The 19,524-nt window shown below is 37.1% G+C and overlaps 1 protein-coding gene across 3 annotated transcripts in view; it reads right to left on the bottom strand.

Annotated features, from left to right (window-relative positions):
• Positions 1-19,524, bottom strand: part of DTWD1 (DTW domain containing 1) — a 234,639-nt gene that overhangs the window by 153,564 nt on the left and 61,551 nt on the right. Inside the window, exon 8 of one of the 3 annotated variants that reach the window (XR_011074990.1) lies at positions 3,935-3,950. The exons of the other annotated variants lie outside the window; for them this stretch is intronic. The gene's annotated coding sequence lies outside the window, so the exon portion shown is untranslated. Of the gene's footprint in view, positions 1-3,934; positions 3,951-19,524 lie in introns of those variants that run through there. 3 annotated transcript variants of the gene reach the window in all.

Raw genomic sequence — 19,524 nt, 5'->3', positions numbered from 1 at the left:
ATGCTGTTCCCCTGAAACTTTCAATGATCCTTCTAGTTCCCCAGGTTCTGTGATAATAATTTATCTGCTTTGATATCTCAGAATTTAATGAACTAGCCTTGGCCTGCAGGGTCTGGCCTCTGGAATATTAGCTCTGATATGAAATCTAATATAACTTTTAATTCAATCCGATGTACCTAATAGAATCAGCCTTAAATAGGTATTACCATAAAGAAAACTATTACGAAGGCATAGGTGATGACAATTATATTATAAATTTTATCATCTCCTAATAACAAGCCAGGCTGACCAAATTCTCCACTGGGATTCCTAAATCCCCTAAAACTGTGACCCAGAGGACACACTGCCCAAAGTCCCTGAAAGGATTTCTCCTAATAATTGGAGTACAATGCGTAACTTCATTTCTAATTCCCTAAACTCTATTCTGGAATACAGCAATATTGAATCAATGTTTGCCTTGTGTCTCCTCAGCCCAGGGACTCATGCATTATCATACCATTTATTGGCATCCATTCATTCAACACGGAATCACTGAGCATCTCTGGGCCATGCCTTGGAACTAAACAGTGAACAGGTCAGGCATTGTCCCTTGTGAAGCTTATGGTCCAAAGTGGGAGCTAAGTCATGTTGTAGTGTCGAGAGTACTAACCATGAAAGATTCCCATTCTACCTCCTAACAAGCTGCATTTTCCAGCCATATTTTTAATCTTAATAAAAATGCTATAAGGTCCTTCACTCAAGTTGATACTGCTCTGGGGTCTCACTGAGATGAAAACTACTCTTGAAAGACTTGAGCTTCCTAGCCATAATATACTCCATTTCAATAGAGAGTGAATTTATTCCTGCTTCTGTATATTCCTACTGTGTATACAATTTTCCCTTTCTGGAAAACTTTATCCTTCCACTTTGTTTGTCTAATTCTTGCCTTCCTGAAAAGCCCAGCTCAGGTTCCCTTCTTTTCTGGAATACTCTGTGACATAAAGGAGTTCTTCACCTAAACTCCCAGGACCTTCATTATTTGTGCCACTTGTTATCATGACTCCTTAGATTACTTATCTTTTCTTATATCTACCCTCCAGGGGTTTTTTACCTTTTCATCTTGTATTCTGTTGTTTAGAAAATTGCCTAACACACAATAACCACTTCAGCCATTTCTGGGTAAAATGGTTATTGATGATAAAAACACATATTTCTCTATGAAACTGGTGATTACCAGGCCTAAAGAGTAAATCTTTCCAAGGTAAACACTTTATGACAATTAGCTTTTGGCCAGAAAGATTTACCCTTAGACTCAGGATCTGTATATTTCCTTTCAGGTATCTTTTCATGCCATGGGTCACGAGGTCAGCTTTTTCAGCACTGGTTTCATGTGTGATGGTGTATTATAGAGAGGGAGCAAGAAAGAAGAAAGGAGAAACAAGGCTTATTGTTTACAAGACTGGCTATAGTAGCTGATACTCTGTGGGAAGTAGCTGGTTATTCGGTACCAAGGATTGTATAAGCACTATAAATAAGACTGAATAAAGAACTGAGTGAAAATCCCAGACGAGGCACTAGGAATTAGGAGAACAAGATATGACGATGAGTTCAAATACTCTTTGTCAAAGAAACGTCAAGAACATAACAGAGAATAAGACAACTCATTTGATCAAAGACAGGGAAGTTATAAGTATCCAGACCACAGTCTGGGCAGGGAGGGAATGTGGAACCAAATCAAGTAAAGAATCTGAACAGCAAGGATCAGGAATTCAGGACAATAATTCTAAATGGTCTCTGTAGTAAGTGGTACTCAGTCAGTATTTGTTGAATAAGTGAATGAACAAAAAGGACACACTGGGACCTGACTGTAATCTAAACAAATCCATTTGCTCTCAGATGCATTCCCTGCCCTAGCCCCACTCCACTCCGTATCACAGGAAGATTGACCCCTGGGGGCTGCCATTTTCCAGGTGACTTCCTGTTGGGTTCAGCAGCACTGACAGGAGATTGGAGTGGCAGGGTAAAGCCAGGGTACTCTTCCCCTTCTATACGGCTCCGGTTGGCATTTCAAGCAACAGCTGTGTTTCCTTCCTGCCTCTAGTTCTCAATGGGTTAGCCCATTGAGGTTCTGGACCCTGAGCTTTAGTAATGTTACCTTCTACATTTGTCTCTCTAGCCCAACACCATCAAACATATATATAATGTAAGAGCCATATATGTAAGTTTTAATTTTCTAATAGCCACATTTAAAAAGTCAAAATTAAAGGGTGAAATGAATTTAAATACTATATTTTATTTAACCCGACATATTCAACATATTTCTCTGTGTATTCAATATAAAAACTATTAATGAGCTATTTTTCATTCTTTTTTTCATATTAATTCTTCACAATCTGGCATGTATTTTACATTAAGAACACATCTTAGTTCAGACTAGGCACATTTCAAGTGCTCATCAACCAGGTGTGGCTGGCTACCATACTGGACAACACAGTTCTAGTCTACTGGTAAGAGGGGTTTCCTGCTACTGCTAATTTTGGGGTTGCTTCATCATTACTCCTTGTTTTGCTTTTAAGCTATGACATCACTTGTGTAACTAATTTCCTGAATCAAAATCCATTGTAAATACTTGAAGCAGTTTCTGGGTTTTTTAAGAGCCTGACTAAAACAGATTTACTAACAATACTAAAGAAAGACTATCAGATGGTCAGCCATGAAAGAGAGAAAAGGAGAGTCAAAAAATACTAAAATTCATATGGAACCACAAAAGACTCTGAATAAATAAAGCAATCTTGATCAAGCAGAACCAAACTGGAGGCATAACACTTCCTGATTTCAAATTATATTACAAAGCTATAGTAATCAAAACAGTATGGTACTGGCATAAAAACAGACACAGACCAATGGAACAGACTTGAGAGCCTAGAAATAAACCCATATATATATGGTCAAATAATATTTGACATGGAAACCAAGAAAATTCAATGGGGAAAGGAAATCCTGCTATTTGTCACAACACAGATTAACACAAAGGACATTAGGCCCAGTGATATATAAGCCAGACAAAGAAAGACAAAGACTGCATGATCTCACTTATATGTGGAATCTAAAAAAAAAAAAAAAAAAAAGTCAACTCATAGTAACAGAAAGTAGTATGGTTGTTACTAGGGGCTTGGGAGGGTAGAGGAAATAAGGAGGTGTTGGTCAAAGGGTACAAACTTTCAGTTATAAGATGAATAAGTTCTGGTGACCTAATGTACAGCATGGTGACTATAGATAATAATAATATTATGTATTGTATTATACTGTACACTTGAGCTTTGCTAAGGGAGTAGTTCTCACCACAAAAATAAAGGGGGGTAACTATGTGAGGTGATAGATATGTTAATTTGCTTGATTGTGGTAATCATATCACAATGTATACATATATCAAGACATCAAATTTTACTACCTAAGTACAAACAATTTTTATCTGTCAATCATACTTCAAGAAAGCTGGGGGTGAGGGGGAAGGAAGGTCACAGAAGCAAACCTCAACAGTGATCACCATAGAGAGCAAGTTTTGCCAATCCCACTCTTAAAATTATGGTTAACAACATTATAGTCATGCTGGGAAGGGTGTCTCAAATTCTTTTAGCAAACGCACGTTCTCATTCAAATATCATTCAACTTATCAAGAGACTCCTTTCCTTCCCCTGCTCCATTGCTGTAATTCCATGCACACTAAGCAATCCTCATTACAATTTGGCTTCCCATGCAGGCCTGCCTGTAAAATAGAAACCACAAGCTATGCAGATTTAAAAACTTGGTCTTTCTCTTCATGTCCTCACGGGATACTTACTTCAAGGTGTCTTCACCACACAGCATCCTGCTGCATGCACATGGCAGACCCTGGCAGGAGTCTGCTGTAGTGCTTCCAATCAGACACTTGACCTGGCAGGTCTTGGCTCTTTGGGCCTCCACCACCTCTTCTGTGAAAGAAGAGGAGATGGATTCAATTCAGCTTTTATAGCCATAGAGAGCTGGAAGGAACTGTAGTGTCTACTGGTCCAAACCCTTATTTTTTACAGATGGGGATAGTGAGGCCCACGGGGATTTAAAACATTGACCAAAGTAATGCAGCAAGTTAGTAGCAGAATGGAGATTATGACCCATATTTTCTGCTTCTTGGAACAGTGTTTTTTATACTGTGTCACATATTAGATTATTATCTTAGATGCTAGATAAAAATCTCAAAGTTATATTTGTCTAGCATTTAGATTCCCCAATGCAGAAACTCAAGTACTACTTGGCCTACTAACAAATGACAGTTTATCTGAAGTTTTATGTGTGGTATGTATTTGGGACATTGGGTTAGGATCTGAGATGCTACATTTAATATGATGGACATGAGCATAGTGCACCAGGTCGGTTAAAAGTGCATTGTTCTAACGTATGGACACCAAGGGGGGAAAGTGGCGGGGGGCGGTGGTGGTGGTGGGATGAATTGGGAGATTGGGATTGACATGTATACACTAATATGTATAAAATGGATAACTAATAAAAACCTGCTGTATAAAAAAATAAATAAAATAAAATTCAAAAATTCAGGGGGCTTCCCTGGTGGCGCAGTGGTTGAGAATCTGCCTGCTAATGCAGGGGACACGGGTTCGAGCCCTGGTCTGGGAAGATCTCACATGCCGCGGAGCAACTAGGCCCGTGAGCCACAACTACTGAGCCTGCGCGTCTGGAGCCTGTGCTCCGCAACAAGAGAGGCCACGACAGTGAGAGGCCCGCGCACCGCGATGAAGAGTGGCCCCCGCTTGCCACAGCTAGAGGAAGCCCTCACACAGAAATGAAGACCCAATACAGCCAAAAATAAATAAATAAATAAATAAATAATTTTTAAAAAAAATTCAAAAAAAAAAAAGAAACAACTACTATTATATCATATTTTTCAAAAGCTTCATAAGGCTACTTACTGCTTATTGAAGAAAATTGGGATTTCTTACTCCAGTAATAAAAGTCCACAATGATACTTTCTGATTTATATATCTTGATGACCTTGCTGAATTAGTGACCATTTCTTCAATATGTCCTGTGGACTTTCTCCATTCCCTTTCTATATAACTATGGAAATTCCATCAATTCTTTAAAAAAAAATAAATGAGTAAAATAATTTTTTTTTAAAAAGTGCATTGTTCTCTCTCTCCTATCTTTTGCTGGATGATGCTGAGAATGGTAGTTTAAAAGTGGAAGGTAATCCATCTCAAATAATGAACTATTTTGTTTAGGTTTGAAAATAAAATATATAAAGATTCAAACTGACAAAATGCAATAGGATTCATTCATTCACTGGGTGTCTGTACTAATTCAAGGTCTTGACAATAAGGAGAAAACAATGAGCAAAAGAGAACAAATTTCTGCCCTTATGGAACTTAAAGGCTGGGGTAGAAGCCACATAATAAACAAGTGTCAGATAAAAAACAATTACAGACAGTGATAAATGCGAAGAAAATTGCAGGTTGCCACGATAGAGAATATCAGGGCATTTACTTTGGATAAGATGGCTAGGGAAGGCCTCTCTAAAATGATGATACTTAAGCTGAGTTTCAAACTGAAAGGCTGTGCAAATCCCCAGAAAGAGAGGAGAGCATTCCATAAAGAGGGAAAATGTATAAAAGTGCTGAGGTGATAAGTTCTGGGCTTTTAACTATACGTGATAAACTAGAAAATTTTGGAATGTAAGCAACTCTGTTTTGTAGTAAAATGCCATCAGTCTTAATTCAGATTTGTCTTACCAGATGAGGAGTGTAGACTCAATAGCATGTATGGACTTTAGGAACTGAGTCCATTCATAGCTCTGGCTCACATATGATCCCCAGAGACTTCCCATAGAGTGCCCAGAGGTTGCAACAGAGAACAAACAGACTAAAATAAAAAAGGCCCTGGATAAGGGCCCTGAAAATAAAAGGGAATATTCCCTCTTAATAAATAGCAGTTTGAGTTTGAGACTGTAGAGGGGAGGGCACTAATCATCTCCCCACCCTCTCTCTGATCCCTCAGAGAGGCCATTTTAATAGAGAAATTGCCAACAAAAAGCACAAAAATGTGAAAAACATCATACTAAATAGACTGCAAAAAGGACACTTGTTTATGGTATGAGAGCTGAAGTAAGAAGGCAGAGTGTTGCTTTACTCTACCTCAGCTGGGAACATGCCCATTGGGTGACAAATTTTTCTCCGCTATGAGCATGTCTGTGAATGATCGTGAAAGTGCCCTGAGTATTGATTTTGTGGCTATAAATAAATGTTAGCAAGTAGGCAGATTCACAGGTACAGACTCCATGAATAGTAAGGGCTGACTGTATATATATTAAGTATGTTTCAGGCTCTGTGCCAAGCACTTTATGTGTATCGCCCTATTTAATCCTCATAGGAACTCAATGAGATAGGCACTCCTTCTATAAGTGTGCAAACTGAGATTAAGTAAATTTCCAGAAGTCACACAGTTTGTAAGCAGTGGAGCTAAGACTCCTACCCTGGGGTCTCTAAATCCAAAGCCCGTGTTCTTAACCATTATGCTGAATTGTCTCCATAAATATGATGCCTCCCATAAGATTTTCTTGCCTTGGTAGAGGCCAGTGGATGAAGGGCATGTTCTATATATCCAAATGGTCACTTCTTTAGAGGATGAGTGTAATCTAGAGCTGACTAATCCTGTCAATCACAGCACACTATCTTCTCAGCCTCTATGCCTAAAACACTAAAACACGGACTATCCGTAGGAAGAGTTGGCAAGATGTTCAACTCAGATATTTAAGTCTGAATTGTTCAATAAGGAGGATACTCAGTGCTACAAGAAAATTCTCTGAATTTAAGGCATAGGCTCCAAAGTTTAAATCCTTATAGTTTGAAGTTGTGGAATTGGATTTCCCGCCATCATTGAACCACAAGTATCAATTTTAACATGATAAGAAAGAAGACACTCTGTTTTTAAAATATCAAAAATACATAACTATAAAAGGCGTCATTTATTGAAATCCTATTTAATGAGTGAATGAAAACACAATTGATGAGGCACTCACTGCTATGTGTAAGTGGTTTTGGATAAGCAATGAATGTTTTCAAAGCTTGCGAATACTTGGTTCTTTTTCCAAATAAACACTGTATGGATCTATATGCTCAATCCTTGACTGGCTCCCAAAATTTTCCTCCTATTGGCTTATTGATGAAGTGTTCTGTTTTTTAAATAGATTCTGCAATGAGCACTAGTTTCATGACTGAATGCAGAGCTTGTTAAACTTAGAATACTTGTCTCCAGCAATTCACAATCACTGATTGTTCTGTATTATTCTGTATCAAGTGTGTATGTCAGTCCCCACAGCATATAAATAGACCGTAATAATATTTAGCAATATAAAATGAGGACAATGACTATCCCTATCCCTCACTCCCTTTCTCATGAGGGTGTGGTGTTCATTGTTTATTGCTTGGAGAGATCTGCCAAGAACAATGGCTACTCAAGCCAGTATCATTTATTCCAGCTGCATCTTGAATTGATTAAAAACTATTTCTCCATGCAAAGAGTATTTTTCACCTTGAGCCAAAAGATGAGTGCGATTAAGGGATTTGATTGGATCATCAGAGAAACAATGACATGGAAACTGAGAGTAAAATCATAGTTGTGCTTGTCTTCTCAGTTACAATATGAACACATAACTATTTAGGTTTGACTGAACCAAATATCCAACTTTTAACTTAAATATGCAGGTATTACTTTTTCATTCATTGGGTTTTGATATTCAAGCAAAATCTGAATAAATAAATTGATGATAAAAATTAGGAGATTCATTTGGTAGAGACTGGGCACTCTGTGTTGTACTTTCAGTTTGTAACTGGTACACAAGTAAGAAATGTTCCATTTGGGTACAACTGGTAATACCCTGGGATAATTTAGGAAAATTATTAACAAATACAAAAGGAAATCCTAATTCTGAGGAATTGGGGTAGGAGAAAGGGTGAGTTGGCATCTTTGAAATAGTTCATTTATTCCAGGGAATGGGCAAGTGTTGAAGCTGAAGTAAGTTCCAAAGAAATAAAAGCATCCCAGCTGGATTGGATGAGGAATAGATATGCTTCAATAATATTCATAAGCAGGAAAAGACATACTTTGGATAAAGATTTCCTTAACTACTCAGAATGGTTCTAACCAGTGACTAGAAAGTATATGAATTTAGAGGCCAATGCATAGATTAATTAGCAGAACACTGAGAAAAAAATCAAAGTAGGTATATTGGAAATTGTATGTTTTCACCTGCAAAAGAAAACAGAAGTTTTCTAATCCTCATGAGCACATTCCAAAGAGAACATTTTTTCCTGAAAAGTCTAGTTTAATCTAAGGGCCTTTGCAAAGAAGGCAGGGAGATTTTGTCCAAAGAACAGGTAATTTAGAAAAAAATATGAAGTTGCAATTGATTATTGAATACCAGTAGGCTAGCATTGCAACAGGGGAAGGGGGGTTGTTGAACAAAACATTAGAATTTTAGCTTAAACAATACTTAATGAATCTCAAATGTTTATAAATATATATCATCATGTAATACATATGCACTAGTGTTATAGGTGTAGTTTTTCTCTTACTAATGTTATGTGGCAAGACAGCACGTTTGATAGGTTATTTATGTATTATCTACCCTAAATCTCTCCTTTGAGGGACAGAGGGACAGGCCATTCTGACTCCCTGAAGACTGCCTTCAGCCAAGGAAGAACAGAGGCAGTTTTTAAAATATGTGGCACTCTTTTTTTCTGTTTTTATTAATATTTTCACTGCTCCCTCAAAATATATGTGAGCATTTCTTTGAGGAGCTTTAGGCTTGGATTCACTCTTTATAACTAATATTGTTCAAATTATTACATTTTATAGGAATATCTACTTGAGTCTACATGTAGATTCATGTGAAGTACTTAGTACATTCCAGGTTCAGGGTAAGAGCTGAATAAGCTTTAGCAAGCTACAGTTCACATATTTCATAAAAATAGCTATTAAGGTCTTTACTTGCTAGTTAGGAAGTGACAACATTGATCATTGAAAAAGTAAATATTTGTCAATTTTGTGATAACATTGCTGTCATTATCATTTTGTTCTTAGTTGATCATCAGTCAAATCTGTACTTAAACAGTTCATCTAAACTTCATAGGGGCTTCCCTGGTGGCACAGTGGTTAAGAATCTGCCTGCCAATGCAGGGGAAACGGGTTTGAGCCCTGGTCTGGGAAGATCACACATGCCGCAGAGCAACTAAGCCCGTGCGCCACAACTACTGAGCCTGCGCTCTAGAGCCCGTGAGCCACAACTACTGAGCCTGCGTGCCACAACTACTGAAGCCTGCGTGCCTAAAGCCCACGCTCCACAACAAGAGAAGCCACTGCAATGAGAAGCCCGCGCACTGCAATGAAGAGTAGCCCCCTCTCCACAACTAGAGAGCTCCCTCTCTCCACAACTAGAGAGGAAGCCTGCATGCAACAATGAAGACCCAATGCAGCCAAAAATAAATAAATAAAAATTTATAAAAATAAATAAATAAATAAATAAAATAAACTTCATAAAGAGTTATGACTTTAGCCTTAACATATGAAATAAATTCGTGCCTGTTTTCATCATGTATTTTATATACTTTTCTGCCTTTCTGTCACCAAAATGTACAACAGTAGACTCCTTGGAGAGACATAGGTAATTTTGAGTGCTTTATCCACCATGTCTTAGCTCCAAATATGTGACAAACTCTGAACTTGGTACTGGAGATGTCATGGAAGCTCTAACCTGGTGGAAAAGATAAACACAGTTGGATATTTGCATCACAATTACTGATAGAATGTGTGCCAAGTGCCATGAGAGCACAGAGAAGGGAATATCTAAGTGTGCCTGGGTTAGATGAGGGGAATGGTCTAGTGGGTCGAGGAATGCTTGAACTTGGTATTGAAAACAATAGAAATTGGGTAGGTAGACAATGGCTGAAGCACCTTCCAGGAAAAGGGAAAAACTTTACGTGAAATTAGGTCAGGTCATGAAGTATGTGAGGAGAAGTAGGAAGAGATGAGGCTGAGTTGAAACTTTATCCTATAGCTCGTTGAAGGAGACTCACTGAAAGGTTTCATGTCATAGTATGAAGGACAAGTTGTGAAGAATAAGAATGAAGACAGAAGAATCAGTTAGAAGCCTGTTATACAAAAAGTCCAGGTGATTGATAAGGTCCTGACGATAACAGGTATTTGAATTTATTTAACAAATATTTGCAGAGTACTTATGTATTAAGCCCTGGTCCAAGCATGTTATAAATATTAACTCACCCACTATAACTATAACATCCCTATGAAGTAAAGTACTATTATTATCATCCCTTTTTTTTTTTTTTTTTGACTGAGGAGACCAAGGCACTGAAAGGCTAAGAATTTTGTTCAAAGTCACACAGCTAATAAATGATAAATCCAGTATTTAAATCCAGGCAGTTTGGTTCCAGCATCCTTTCTTTTAACGATTATACCACAATGCTTTTTATAATCCAGATCAGGAGTTCATTCCACGGCTTGGGTAACTAGGTGGATGGTGGCACCATTTATGGAGACTGGGAAAACAGAAGGAGGAACAGATTTCTTTTGGACAAGTATAGAGCTAATATGTTCAGTTTTAGATATGTCAAGTTTGAGATCCTTCTGCCCAACACTTTGCTCAGGCCTAAATCACAATGGATAATTGTTGACTGTAGCCAATCATTTCTAGAGCCCTAGTAAGAGGGATAAGTGTCTAATGTCAACAGTGGTGTGAAAGCTTCTTGGGGACTTGATGGTTTTTATGTAGGTTGAAAGTAGTGGTACACCAAGGAAATTGGTGGGACGTGTACTCATACTCCTGCTTCCCCTAAATTAGACCCCCAACACGGGGCAAACCACTGAGAGCTGTACTACTGTATATTTTTAGTGGAAGTTCAGGAATATGCAGTTCTTTTTCCTTCCCCTCAAATCCCATTGCAAAGATAAAAGACCTTTCATATATTATTTAGCACATTTTGAACAACAGTCATTACCCAAAGGTCACTGAGTTAGGATCACTGTGACAAAAATTTCAAATGAATAAACATCTAGAAGATTTCACTGTAATTCATTTAAGACAAGGCAGTGAAAATAATATCTGCCTAAGAGAACTAAACTCAGCCAAAACTCTGCCCAAACCCTCAGATTCAACTTCCATTGCTGTTAGTTGGAATTATCCTGAAATACTTAAAAGAGGCAAGTCAGGTCTATGATACATTATTGTGCCAGGGCTTTTTGTCTGTTGCTTATTGTTAGTTTTATTTTTTCCACTTGCCAAGGCTTAAAAATGGGTACAAGATAAAACAAATTTTTGAAGCAGATTTCAAATCTTTGGTGGTTGTTGAATTCCATTCCTTAATATTCTTGCCTCAGGAGAAGAGGGAAATAAAACATTTCTCAACAAATAGGTAAGTCTTGACATATTGTCCTGTCATGCAACTAGAGGATGGGACAGGGAATGGCAAGTTGTTTTATATTTGAGCAAATGTTCTTTCATGTGCCGTGAGTCCTCTGGGAGTGTCTCTGAATTCGATCTGTGACTCCTAGGTCTTCAAGGTGCATACAGTTTTCTCTAATTAAATTTTTGTGATGTAAGGGCTCATTCAATAGTTTGTTTGCTCATTGTCCTAGAGTGCAGTGAGTTCTCCCTTAATTTCTCCCAGAAGTTCATAAGTCAGGAAGTCAGCAAACCACTGTAGACAAACACTCCTAAGTTTTTGGCTGAGTTTCTAGATTATATTAGAGGTATCTCTCTCCAAGTACAGGCTGTACCCATAACAGAATGATAGGCATGCCAAGGTACTCAAAATAGTCCTTCCAATACCAACACATGGGTCTGTATTAAAATACTATATTATTATCCTTGGAGAGAGTGAAGTAAATTTTTCTTTTAGATCCTGCTTATAAAAGTAACGAGTAGAATAAATTTTGTAGAATTGAAAAAAATAGCTTATAAATCCAATTTCATCTTTTCCTCTGGACTCATGACCAATATATTAGACTGCACACCAGACAGATTCACCAGGATGTCATAGATCCTCAGTCTCAACATGCCCAACATCTTCTCTGCAAGACATGTTCTTCCTATTAGAGTTTCTACTTCAGTTAGTGGCATTATCATGTACCCAAACCAGAAATCCAAGCAGACTTTTCAATTCCTCATTTTCCCTAGTTCTCCATACCAATCAACAGCCCTCACTTTGTGTATGATCTTCTAAATAGCTCTCAAGTACATTCTCTCTTTTCCATCACCACTGCCACAACCACTGCCTTATTTTAGGCCAACAACATCTCTCCTCTGGATGATTCTAATTGCCTCCAAACTAGGCTCAACTGTTTCCAGTTTCTATTCTCCCTCCACAAAGCCACAGAAGTGAAATTTCTAAATCACAATCGTATCACCCCCTTCTTAACTCTCTCTCTCACCCCTGCCTCAATGGCTCCTAAATTCTTACATAAGAAAGCCCAAGCTCCTTGGTATAGCACCTAAGGCCCTTCATGGCTTGGCTCCTTCAAACCATGTGCTCATTTTTGTTTATCCTCCAGTAATGATGTCTCCAGTTCAGACAGGTCTCTGAACATTCCTAGGTTATTCATGCCTCCATCCCTATCCAGAATAAGTCAGTTCCCTCAACAGCTACTATTTAGGTAACATACAAAACCTCTATAAAGACCCCTCACAGCTATTTCTTTAGCTCTGGGAATTGTCCAAGTTTCCCTTATATCGGACTCCTTGATTGTCATCATGTTTTACCCATATTTTCCATTATGATTTACTTTGACTCAGCTTCTCCTTAATATTTTCTGGTCTGTTTTTTTTTCCTTCCTGGTTCCAAGCAGGAAAGCCCTCAGGCAAGTGACACTCCATCCCTATATGTTACCCTAAGCCCTTCATACTAAATGCCAAAGGTCCATCTGGAGGGTGGGGTAAGTCTCTGCCTTTGTACAAGAATGCCTTCTCCCTCCTCTACTGATTATAATGCCTTTCATTGTCCTTCAAAACCTAGCTCAAATGTCCCCAACTTTAAAAGGACTCCCCTGTTATATCAATTAAGATAGTTGTACCTTCCTATTTGCAGCTCTATACCTTGTACAAGTTTCTATTTCATTTATCACTCTCTATTGAGTGATCTTGGGCAATATGTTTAAGGTTGTCGTGTGGCTGATCTATAAAAACAGGATAAATTAACTCTCAGGGTTGCCATCACATAGTAGATACTCAATAAGTGTTTACTAAGAACTGGTGGCAAGGATGCTTCTAACTAGGAACAGAAAGCCATATAAAGGCTGGGGATACATTCATGCCATGACTGTTTTAGGGATTAGGTGTAGCACTTCTGTAATTTTAAGTTCCTATTACCTATGTTTAAAAACTAATGGCCCTGCAGATTTAATGTGACCCCTATCAAATTAACCATGACACTTTTCACAGAACTAAAATAAATAATCCTAAAATTTATATGGAACCATGAAAGACCCAGAATTGCCAAGGCAATCCTGAGGAAATAGAACAAAGCAGGAGGCATAACCCTCCCAGACTTTAGACAATACTACAAAGCCACAGTAATCAAAAGAGCATGGTACTGGCACAAAAACAGACAGATGGATCAATGAACAGAATAGAGAGTCCAGACATAAACCCACACACCTACAGTCAGTTAATCTTCAACAAAGGAGGCAAGAATACACAATGGAAAAAAGTCTCTTCAGCAAGTGGTGTTGGGAAAGTTGGACAGCTGCATGTAAATCAATGAAAATAGAACACACCTTCACACCATACACAAAAATAAACTCAAAATGGCTTAAAGACTTAAATATAAGACATGACACCATAAAACTCCTAGAAGAGAACATAGGCAAAACATTCTCTGACATAAATCGTACCAATGTTTTCTTAGGCCAATCTCCCAAGGCAATAGAAATAAAAGCAAAAATAAACAAATGGGACCTAATCAAACTTACAAGTTTCTGTACAGCAAAGGAAACCATAAACAAAACAAAAAGACAACCTAGGGACTGGGAGAAAATATTTGCAAATGATGTGACCAACAAGGGCTTAATTTCCAAAATATACAAACAGCTCATACAACTCAACAACAAAAAAACAAACAACCCAATCGAAAAATGGGCAGAAGACCTAAACAGATATTACTCCAAAGAAGTCATACATATGGTCAACAGGGACATGAAAAGATGCTCAATATCGCTAATTATTACAGAAATGAAAATCAAAGCTACAATGAGGTACTACCTCAACCCAGTCAGAATGGCCATCATTGAAAAGTCTACAAATAACAAATGCTGGAGATGGTGTGGAGAAAAGGGAACCCTCCTACACTGTTGGTAGGAATGTAAGTTGGTGCAGCCACTATGGAAACCAGTATGGAGGTACCCTCAAAAAACTAAAAATAGAGTTGCCATGTGATACAGCAATCCCACTCCTGGGCATATATCAAGACAAAACTATAATTCAAAAAGATACATGCACCCCCATGTTCATAGCAGCACAATTTACAATAGCCAAGACATGGAAACAACCTAAATGTCCATCAACAGATGAATGGATAAAGAAGATGTGGTACATACATACAATGGAATACTACTCAGCCATCAAAAAGAATGAAATAATGCCATCTGCAGCAACACAGATGGACCTAGAGATAATCACACTAAGTGAAGTAAATCAGAAAGAGAAAGACAAATACCATATGACATCACTTATATGTGGAATCTAAAATATGACACAAATGAACTGATCTACGAAACAGAAACAGACTCAGAGACATAGAGAACAGACTTGTGGTTGCCAAGGGAGGGGGTGACAGAGGAAAGAACTGGGAGTTTGGGATTAGCAGATGCAAACTATTATATGTAGGATGGATAAACAACAAGGTCCTGTTGTATAGCACAGGGAACTATATTCAATATCCTGTGATAAACTATAATGGAAATGAATATATAAAAAGAATGTTTATATATATGTATATATATAAACATTCTTTTTATATATACAAAAGTTATATATATATAACTTATACATAACTTTATATATATATATATATATATATATATATATATAACTGAATTAATTTGCTGTACAGCAGAAACTAACACAACATTGTAAATCAACTATACTTCAATCAAAAAAATAGGAGGAAAAAAACAGGAAAAAAAAACACAAAAAACTTATGGCTCTGGACATGTAGAACTGATATAACTGGGTCCTCAATTTCACAAAATGCCTTTAGAGAACCTTAGCAAAATTAGACAAAGAACATTAATGCTTGTGAACACAGATTATCTTTGTGTATCATTAGGAGTAAATGGTGTATTTATTCACACACTGGACTGCTTAAAATGAAGTTGTTCAATGAACTTATGAGTTGACTCCATTGGTAAAGTGGTCTCTGATCTGTGGTAAAGTGAGGACCTTAGATCCATTATTTATGGATAGTGTGTCTTTGTACAGACATACCCCAATATCAGGGCTTCCTATGTAACTGGAGAGAGTCATTTGAGGATTTCCCCAAGGATGGTTCTGTTCTCTAAATGGAAGGTATCCAAAAATCTGTTTTCTACCCTCATTAGATCATTTAATAGTCACTCAGTAGTCACCAACGATGACCTCCTCATGTTTTTCCTCAGTCTTTGTACTTCTTGCTCTCTTTGCACCTTTTGGCACTCTTGAAGCCCACCTTATTCCTTAAAATATTTTCCTCCTGGCTTCTACAATACTCAGCTATCCTGATCTTTTTCAAACCTTGCCTCTTCTGACTTTTATTTCTTCTGTCTAAAAATGTGAGTACTTTACCTGCTTTGATTCTAGGAATTCTGCTTTACCTTCTCTCTCTCTTCTCTCTGCTTCCCTTGGATGGATAGATGATACCAAAGCAATATCTTAAGCATTTCCTCTATCCCAAGACTCAGTTTGGAATTTCTTCTGTCTGCTGCATATTTCCACAAAGATGTCCTAATCATTACTTGAAACTCAATACCCTATGTCCAAAGCCAATAACTGTAATATCCCTCCCAAGAATGGATTTTCCTATCTCCGCTAATGATCCCTCCTGTTTCAGTTGTACAGATATTTGATTAATGAGCAAAAGTTACAGAAGCATTTGAAGTAATTTTTTTCTCCAGTCACTTGGAAGGCAGACAGGGACAGAGTCTGCACTTTTGCATAATTTTTACTTTTCAAAATTTCTATCATCAACAGGGTTAGGCTTATCCAGAAGAATATTCAACCAAAGAAATAGCTGCAAAAACCAATTTCTAAGAAAATATACCTATATTTTTTTCCTTTAAGGGGAAAATGGGAAATCAGGAGAAATAATGCATAAAAATTCTGTGCTCTTAAGTCAGCAATAGTATGTTACATATTTATTTTTTTCAAGCAATTTTCATTATCAGTTAGGATTTCTGAGTTTACTATGTCCCATTCTTAAGTAATAGCATTTTGGTTTCCAAGATCTTTAGTCAATGCTAATTTGTACATCAAAGTTTCCTAATGCAAGGATCTTGAGGATTCAGGTTTACAAAAATTTTAAATAACACATTTCCCTTGGATCTATACTCACTAAAAACAATCAAACTCTCATCACTTTCTCCATGGTACCTAACAATATCCTACAAAGCTACTGAAAAGAGAGAAACTCCTTTGTTGCCCCTGCTGGTAGAAGGTGAGTGGTCAGTTCTATTGTTCTTTAGGCCCATGAATATCATATGTTTAAATAAAACTCACAATTGGATGAACCTTCTCATTCCATCATTTAAACCTCAACCAGGAGATGATTCAGACTGTGTTTATTCAACTGCTAACTATTTTCTGAACTCAACGTAGAAAATCAGTCAAGCCAGTTGTTGGGCTGCAAGTAGATAGAAAGGTCACAGGAAGTCTACAGAAAGCAGACAGGAAGAGGCAAGTTCTTTCTAGAAACCCAGAGACTTTTGTCTTTAGCTAGTTCCACGGAATAAAGCATGGAATTTAGCAAATTAATGGTTTTAGCATTACAAATGTAAAGGCCTTAAAATGCTAAGAAAAGATGCCAGGGTAATTGTTGAAGGTGATTATAGGCCTCATACAGAAAAATCTATTTTTCTTCCTTTTCAAAAAAATTTTTTTTGCTCCTGTTTTTCCCCTAATAATAAAAACAAAGGGGTCCAAAACATGTCAAAGAGTGATGAATGAAAGGAGACAATGCCATTTAGAGATCATTTAATGTTTGTGTGGTCGTTCTGCTTTAATAATATTCAGATGTTCAACCACTTTCTTTTTTTCCCCAGATTTTAAATATACAGCCGTAAAAGATGTGAGAGGCCATTAGGAAATCTATCTAATGGTCAGAATTTAGGACAGCTACATTTGGTTCATTCTCCTCTCCCCCTCTTTTATTGGTCTCAGGACTCTTTAGAAATTTTCATAAAACAAATATTTTACAGTTGGGAAAAATTTTTTAGTACAGTTTTTCTGTGTAAATTGCCAGAAGTCCTTGGCTAGGCAAACTGCTCAACCAAACGTAGCAGTATAGACTGGGGCAGAATGTGGGTTACCATGAGAAAAGATCATCTACGTTGTCTGTGGTTTTGAATACTGCCTGAAATGGAGTTTGTGTTTGTTTGTTTATTTGTTTTTGCAATTCTGGATCCATATTTTATTTTCAGTCTAGGAAAGCATTCAGGGTGGGGAATTTTCTTGCTTTTACTTGATAACGTTCATGGCCATTTTACTAAGAAACACTGCTATTGGGCCATCTGAAGCAAATCCATCAACAGTTAGTGCCCATTTCAGGTATCAAAATAGCTTCTGATAAGGATTCTCTAAACATTACTAAACCTTTGCTTCTTATTAGAATCAAGAATATCACTGAATCATTTTCAAAAAGCTGCGTGAGAGGTCATTTTTGGTTACCTGTTTGGACATAGAGTTAATCACAAAAAGTTTGAGTCATTGACTTAGTTGTTTTTAATCCCTCATGATACTCATGTATTTGGATGATTTTGTGGATTAGCCCACTATTTCTTCATCAAGCATTTGAAATTCATTAAGGCTTCAGGTAGTTTTTTTTTTTTAAGTAAAGATGCCTGATAGAGGCAGTATATGGAAATGTGCTCTATTCAGATAAATAACGAAACTGACTTAGCAAACCATGTTCAGAACCAACTAATATTTGTTAAATCCTTCTAATATTTGTTTATTATAATGTACTGAGTTGGAGAATGAAATAGCTAACTAAATCACTAACATAAAGCTATTGCTTTCTGTATTTGTTCATTCAGTGGATAAAAGATGCTTTGGACCATCAGTATATAATATATAAGAATGCAGGATATATGAGAATGGAATCTTCAAGGGTAAAGGAGTTTACATCACTGCGTTTTTTGCTTGTTTATCTTTTGTCTGGTATATGCTGTTATTATTTTGTTTATACACTACCATCTTCTAAATAAAGTCTTCAGTGAGTTTGGCAAGCAGGGGGAAAGAAACTGAGAGACAGTGATCTGATTTGAACCTGAAAAATTCAGAGTCTGGGAAAGTCATTAACGGTGTTTACCACTCATTAACCCCAGCAACTAAAGGAACCCCCCACTAACACTTAGGCATGGTAGGGTTGTCAGATTTAGCAAATAAAATTACAGGATGCCCTATTAAATTTGAATGTCAGATAAACAACAAATAAAATTTTAGTGTAGACAATCTCATTTCTACAAATGTAAATGAAGGATAAAAATATAAGCACCACTCTGAAATAAAGTGAATCATTCTGTCTGGGTAGAAACAGTTGCCAAATGGTGGTGTCTTTCTCCTGAACATACATAAGATACATTTAAAAACATTTTAATTTTTATTGAAGTAATTATTGTACGTAGTTTGAGAAATCAAATAGCAGTATAATGCTATCAGGGAGAAGAGAGGTCCCCTGCCATGTCATCCCCACCATGGAATCCCACTTTCCAGAGGCAATCACTTTCAACACATTTTGGTTTTTTCCTGGTGTTTATTTCCATATTTCTAAATTGTGTGCATAAATTGCTATTACTACTTTAGATAATATCTATTGATTTCTGGCTATGAAATATTAGGATACAGCTCTCTTGCACAGCCCAACTCCCCTCACCCCCCCACCACACACACACGCACGCTAACACACACGCACACATTTTCTTTCTATGACCTCCCACCCATTACCGTAATATAATTACAATGCAGACTTTAGTTGAATAAAGAGTAACATTTACATCATTATCAAGATATGAATATGGTTTACAGTAGAATCACGTAGTGTGTATTGCATTTACTCTCTTGTACAACTTTTGTTTTCCCTGGAGTTAATAACAAATTAATTTTTCAATGATTACTTTTCTATGCGCTAACTCTAATTTATCCTCAAATTCTTTTAAGAGAATTCTAAAGTCCTTTTCAATATGGCAAACACAACCAAAAAAATTATAAGTTCCATATTATTTTTTCCTTAAGGTAGC

The sequence above is a fragment of the Eschrichtius robustus genome, chromosome 1 (genome assembly GCF_028021215.1).
Source record: "Eschrichtius robustus isolate mEscRob2 chromosome 1, mEscRob2.pri, whole genome shotgun sequence".
In the NCBI taxonomy this organism is placed as follows: Eukaryota; Metazoa; Chordata; class Mammalia; order Artiodactyla; family Eschrichtiidae; genus Eschrichtius; species Eschrichtius robustus.
The sequence above is the reverse complement of the archived record's forward strand: the minus strand, read 5'-3'. Positions and strand labels throughout refer to the sequence as shown.